General features: G+C 35.3%; 1 pseudogene; it reads left to right on the top strand.

The window, feature by feature from the left end:
• The first annotated feature begins 2,486 nt into the window (after positions 1 to 2,486).
• On the top strand, positions 2,487 to 6,035 carry LOC105113785 (calcium-transporting ATPase 2, plasma membrane-type-like; annotated as a pseudogene).
• Positions 6,036 to 6,677: the final 642 nt, after the last annotated feature.

Below are 6,677 nucleotides of genomic sequence, written 5' to 3'. Positions count from 1 at the left end.
TTTATACTATACTTGTTTGACATACCATTAGTGGAACCTTTAACCTTGACATTTGTTATTATCATTGTTTAATCCTTACGTTAATCTTTCATCTTAAAGCTCTCATCAACTTCTTCTTCTTCTTCTTTATTACTACTACTACTACTACTACTACTAGTATTATTATTATTATTGTTACTATTATTGTTGTTGTTAATGTTGTTACTATTGTTGTTTATAATTATTGTTTATAATTTATACAATTAACCTCCCTGTGGTTCGACCCTGGTCTTGTTGGGTTATTTATTACTTTGACACTCCTACACTTGGGAGAAGACATCAATCTTTTGGTCGTGTCACATAAATACCTAAATGTTTTGAGTAATGAATAGTTTGGTTGTTTATTTAATAGAGTGAAATATAAAGATTTATTTGATAGGACATTTGTAAGGAGTCTGTTTATGAGGTAAGTGATTGTGAAGAATACACCCACCCAATACCAGAAAAGAAGATTTGATTGAGCTAAAAAGGTAAGACCAGTGTTGGTGATATGTCTATGTTTTCTTTTAGAGACTCTATTTTGTTCTAAAGTGTAGGGACATATGAGTTTATGAAGAATTCCATTTTATGAAGTTATTCCTAAAAAAATATTAGATAAATACTCTCCACCATTGTTAGTTAATAGTTGCTTAAGAGAACTAGAAAATTAGATTTCAACTAAGCTTTTAAAATGAATAAAGCAGGAGAAGTCCATACATCTAAATGAATCAATTCAAGGGGACGACTATGCCTATTATTAAACTCAAGGAAAGGAAGTTTATGACTCTTAGCTACCTAATAGAACTCACGTAAGGTTTGAGTTTTTTTAATCCAGAAACAGGTATGAACGAGTTTTTCACTAAAGTAGAAACAATGGTGTTTGACAGATGAACCAATCGTGAATGCCAGGCTTGGAAAGGAGTAGTAACACCTAAAAGTATGTAAAAGGAGAAAGCATAATAGCTTTGGGAGATGACTTGTTGAATTTGAGTTGTTGCGGGAACATTAGATATAAACCAACTTTACTCAACCCTTGGAGGAGAATTTTCTTCGTTTGTAGATCCTTCACAAAAAAATGAGTTGTTGTGAGTATAAAATAATAATTATTATTAAAGCAAAAACATTGAATAGATAATAAATTTGATAAGGAAGATAGATAGTGAAGAATATTGGTTAAAAGAAATTTTAGTGTAGGTGTAACAAATATAAAAGAACTAGTATTGGTGATATGTAAACCTCCTCCATTGCCAATAATTACATTGTCATTTCCATGATATAGTTACTGGTGCAAGGTTAAATTCTGGAATTTAAAAGTAAAGTGATTATTTGCACCACCGTCAAGATACCATGGTTGTTTGAGTCCCTGTTCCTTTTGAAGCTGTCATTGCCGTTAACTAAGCAAGAAGATGTCTGTCTTGATGAGAAAAATCCATGTGGTGGTAACAATCAAGGGCCTAGTGATTCGTTTTCCTACAAATCTAGCAAGCAGAAAACAAGATTTCCTACCTAGAAAAGTCACCACTAGCCAAGATCTAATCCTAATACAATCTTCTTTGCCCCTGACTCTAAACCGCAATCCACTAGAGTTTCCAAACAATTTTTTTTTACCACCACAAATTGTTTCTTAGCAATCCAATAGATAAGATATGAGCCTAGATAAATGTAGTATCCCGAGGTAGATCTTCGGTCATTCAAATTACGATCCCAATAATCCTCTCAAAGCTCTTTTCACTCACACATTACCATCTTAATCAACAACCTTTAAATAAACGGCAAGGAATTAAGATTGGTTGAATGTAATGACTATAGAATATAATGCATTGTTGACTAACAAAACTTGGTCACGTTGTCCATGACCAAGACATAAACAGGTTGTGAGGAACATATGGGTATTCAAAATAAAATAACATGTTAATAGCATTATTGATAGGTATAAGGCAAGATTGGTGGCGAAGAGATTTTATCAAGTTGATGGTCTTGATTTTATTGAGACTCTTAATCTAGTTATTATACCTACTACTATTCGGTTAGCCCTTGTTTTGTTAGTACATTATAATTGGTCAATCATACAACTTGATATTTCTAATGTCTTTCTCCATGGATATCTTGAAGAGGAGGTTTATATGGGCAATGTCAAAGTTTTGAAGACTTAAATTTACCTGATCATGCATGTCTTATACATAAATCAGTATATGGCTTAAAACAAGCCCTTAGAACTTGGTTCTTAATGTTGTCTCAGACTCTTTTGGAACGTGCATTCACTGCCTCAACTGTGAACACTTCTTTATTTATTTACCATCATAACAATGTGTATGTTTTTGTGCTCATATATGTCGATGACATTATTATCACCAGTAATGTTGTTACGACCATTGATAGTCTTATCTCTAATCTCGGCTTTAAATTTGCTATTAAGGATCTCCATTCACTATCTTATTTCTTAGGCAATCTTGTAACCAAGATAGAAAATGGTTTGGATCTCCACCTTGGTAAATATGCTATTAATCTTCTGAATACAGAAGCATGGTGAAAGCTCTTTAGTATTTGACATTAACCAAACCTGATATATTCTACAGTGTCAATCATTATATTAATTTCTCCATTGTCCTACAAATATTCATCTCACTGCTACCAAAAGGTTGTTAAGATATCTTAAAGTCAACCTATAGTTTAGTCTTCAATTTAACAAGGATTCACTTCAACTCAATGGTTTTTGTGACTTTGATTGGACTGATAATCTGCATGATCAGAGATATATCTCAGGATACTGCATTTATCTGGACTCATATTTAATCTCTTGGATTGCTAAGAAATAATCCGTGTTGGCAAGATCAATTGAAGTTGAATATCAATTAATGACAGATACAGTAGCTGAACTTTACTAGTTAATAATGCTACTCAAAGAACTTCATATATCTTTACCGTTGCTCCTTATATTTGAGTTGATAATATCAATTCTTTAGAACCATCTTTAAATCTTGTTTTTCATCCGAGAACAAAACATACAGAGCTGAACTACCATTTCATATTTGAGAAAATCTTTAACAAAGATATACAAGCTAAATACATCTTCATCTAAGAACAACTTCCATACATCTTCACTCAAGGTCTCTCCTCCTCACGTTTTCTTTCTTTTGGAGACAAACTAATGGTTCACAATCTTCCCATCAATTCAGAGAAGGCTGTTAGATATAAATCTTCTTGATTAGTAACAAATAAGATCATGTTTATCTAAAAAATAAAGATACATATTTAGCTTCTTATCTCATTGTATTCCTATCTTAAATTGCTGTATATCACCTGTAAATACAATGCATACTAAGCTGATGTGCAATCAATTTTTCTGCAATTCATTTCAGTTTCCAACTTTAATTTGTGTGATCAGACCAACCATAATCGATTTCCATTGGTATCATAAATTCCTTACTGCATGTAATACGTTGACATTTAATACAAATTAATTTGCTTGGCTAATCTCACGTTGCATCTTTCACCAGTTCATAATTTACGTTATTTGACCTCTTAGTTTCTTTCTTCTTACGGTGACGCACTGCTATGTCTGCCTTGCCCAATACATTAACGTATAAAGCCTGCTAGAATGCCTATTTTTTATGAGAGAACACATATAATACCTAGTGATTGCGGCGGAAGCTTACTTTTCTTTGTGTGTGTGTGTTTTAATATTGCAGGAGAAATTAAGGATTGCTGTTCTGGTTTCCAAAGCTGCATTTCAATCTATCCAAGGTGAGGTTTCGAATTTAGTTAACTAAGCTTAGATAGTTCTACAGCCTCTTCGTAACCGATAAATGATAATTATAGAAATGGAATGTTTTCAGGTTTCTCCCCAAGCGACTATACCACACCTGCACAAGTCAAGGCTGCAGGTTTTGACAAAATGCGCTGATGAGTTAGGATCAATTATCGAAGGCCACGATGTGAAGAAGCTCAGATTTCATGGTAGGGTAAATGGTATTGCAGAAAAGCTCTGCACTTCAATGTCTGATGGGCTAACGACCACGAATAGTGTGATCTACTGAATCACAGACAAGAGACTTACGGGATCAATAAGTTTGCTGAGAGCCAAGTAAGGAGGTTCAGGATTTTTGTTTGGGAAGCACTTCAGGATATGACTCTAATGATACTTGGGGTGTGTGCTGGCCGAATGGAGCTAATGATGGCCTGGTAATTGTTGCAAGTATTGTCAGTCGTGTTTGTGACAGCTGTAAGTGATTATCGTCAATCGTTACAATTCAGGGATTTGGACAAAGAGAAAAGGAAGATCACCATTCAGGTCACTAGTAATGGATTTAGGCAGAAACTGTCCATATATGATTTGCTTCCTGGTGATAAAGTGAATCTTGCTATTGGAGATAAGTACCTGCAGATGGGCCTTTTGTTTCAGGCTTTTCTGTATTAATGGATGAGTCGAGTTTAACTGGTGAAATTGAGCCAGTAATGGTAAATTCTGAATATCCTTGTATGCTTTCTGGAACTCAGGTTCAAGATGGATCATGCAAGATGATGGTTGCCACTGTTGGGATGAGAACCCAATGGGATAAATTGATGGCAACTCTAAGTGAAGGAGGAGATGATGAAACTCCACTGCAGGTAAAATTGAATGGAGTGGCAACCATTATTGGGAAGGTATGCCTTTTCTTTGCTGTAGTGAGTTTTGCAGTTCTGATCCAAGGATTATTTAGCCGTAAATGGCAAGCAGGGACTTACTTTAGCTGGTCTGGAGATGATGCATTGGAGATGCTGGAATACTTTGCAATTGCAGTTACAATTGTTGTTGTTCAGTTCCGAGGGGCTACCACTGGCTGTGACATTAAGCCTTGCCTTTTCCATGGAGAAGATGATGAATGGTAAAGCACTTGTCCGTCATCTGGCGGCATGTGGGACTATGGGGTCAGCCACAAATATCTGCAGTGACAACCGGGACACAAACTGCGAATCATGTGACTGTTGTGTAATCATGCATTTGCATGGATGTCAAGGAAGTTGACCTACCAAGGCTTCTAGCTTGTTCTCTGAAATCCCTGCTTCTTCTGTAAAACTTCTCTTGCGGACAATATTTAACAACACTGGGGGTGAAGTCCTTGCTAACAAATATGGAAAATGCGAAATTCAGGAACACCCACCGAGACTTCTTTGTTGGAGTTTGGCCTATCTCTTGGTGGAGATTTCCAGGCAGAGCGACAAGCAGTGAAACTTGTTAGAGTTGAGCCTTCCAATTCCACGAAGAAGCAAACTGGTGTAGTGGTGGAGCTTCCCGAAGGTAGTTTGCGAGACCACACCGAAGATGCTTCAGAACTAGTTTTGGCTGCTTGTAACAAGGTGATCAATTCAAATGGTAAATTATTCCCCGGGATGAAGAATCCATTAACAACCTTAAGGCTACAATTGATCAGTTTGTTAGCGAGGCTCTTAGAACTCTCTGTCTTGCGTATATGGTGCTGGAAAGTGGGTTCTCCCCTGATAATACTTTACCACATTCCGGGCACACTTGTATAGGGATAGCGGGTATCAAAGATCCTGTTCGTCCAGGCGTCAAGGAGTCTGTTGCAGTTTGCCGTTCAGTGGGTATTCCTGTAAGAATGGTTACAGGAGACAATATAAATACTGCCGGGGCTATTGCAAGGGAATGTGGGATTCTTACCGATGATGGTATAGCTGTTGAGGGTCCCAACTTCCGAGAAAAGAGCCAGGAAGAGTTGCTCCAACTAATTCCCAAAATTCAGGTGTTTCTAGCTTTCATGTTCAACAAAGATCTAACTGCAATTAAATTTCTCAGCTGTGAAAAGAGTTTGTCTCGCCAAGACCAACAAATTTGAATTCATTTGCAGGTGATGGCTCGATCTTCTCCACTTGACAAGCATACACTAGTGAAACATTTGTGTACTTTCGGTGAGGTTGTTGCAGTAACTGGTGATGGAACGAATGATGCCCCAGCACTCCATGAAGCAGATATTGGTCTAGCAATGGGCATTGCTGGGACTGAGGTTAGTTTATTCTAATTCTTTCAAGGAACCCAGTCAAATTTTCTTAACGTGAAAAAATAATAATGAAAAAAGCCTAAGCGACAACTGTTCAAGTAAATATAAGTTAATTCTACTAACATGCAACCTGATATACAAAATCAAAATAATATGAAAAAAAAGAGAAAAAGTTACAAAGCTTAATGTCTAATAATTGAATATTAAATGATAAAATAAAAAATAAATTTAAAAAATATAACATTGAAGAAGACAATTCAAGTTAATTTAGGTTACTTGACTAACATATATGACACGACTAAAAAATTAATGTCTTTTTTCAAGTGCAGGTGTGTCGAAGTAATAAATAAACCGGCAACACCGGGGTCGAACCACAAGAAGGTTAATTATATAAATTATAGATAACAATAATACAACAACAATAACAACAACAATAATAGTAATAGTAGTAATAATAGTAATAGTAATAGTATTACTAATAATAATAATAATAATAATAATAATAATAATAATAATAATAAAGAAAAAGAAGAAGAAGTTAATGAGAACTTTGAAATGGAAGATTAATGTAATGATTAAAGAATGATAACAACAAACGTCAAGGTTAGAGAATCTACTAATAGTATGTCAAACAAGTATAGTATAAACTTTTATTATTCAATT

The sequence above is a fragment of the Populus euphratica genome, unplaced genomic scaffold, assembly GCF_000495115.2.
Source record: "Populus euphratica unplaced genomic scaffold, PopEup_1.0 scaffold454.1, whole genome shotgun sequence".
NCBI classification, from domain to species: Eukaryota; Viridiplantae; Streptophyta; class Magnoliopsida; order Malpighiales; family Salicaceae; genus Populus; species Populus euphratica.
The sequence above is the reverse complement of the archived record's forward strand: the minus strand, read 5'-3'. Positions and strand labels throughout refer to the sequence as shown.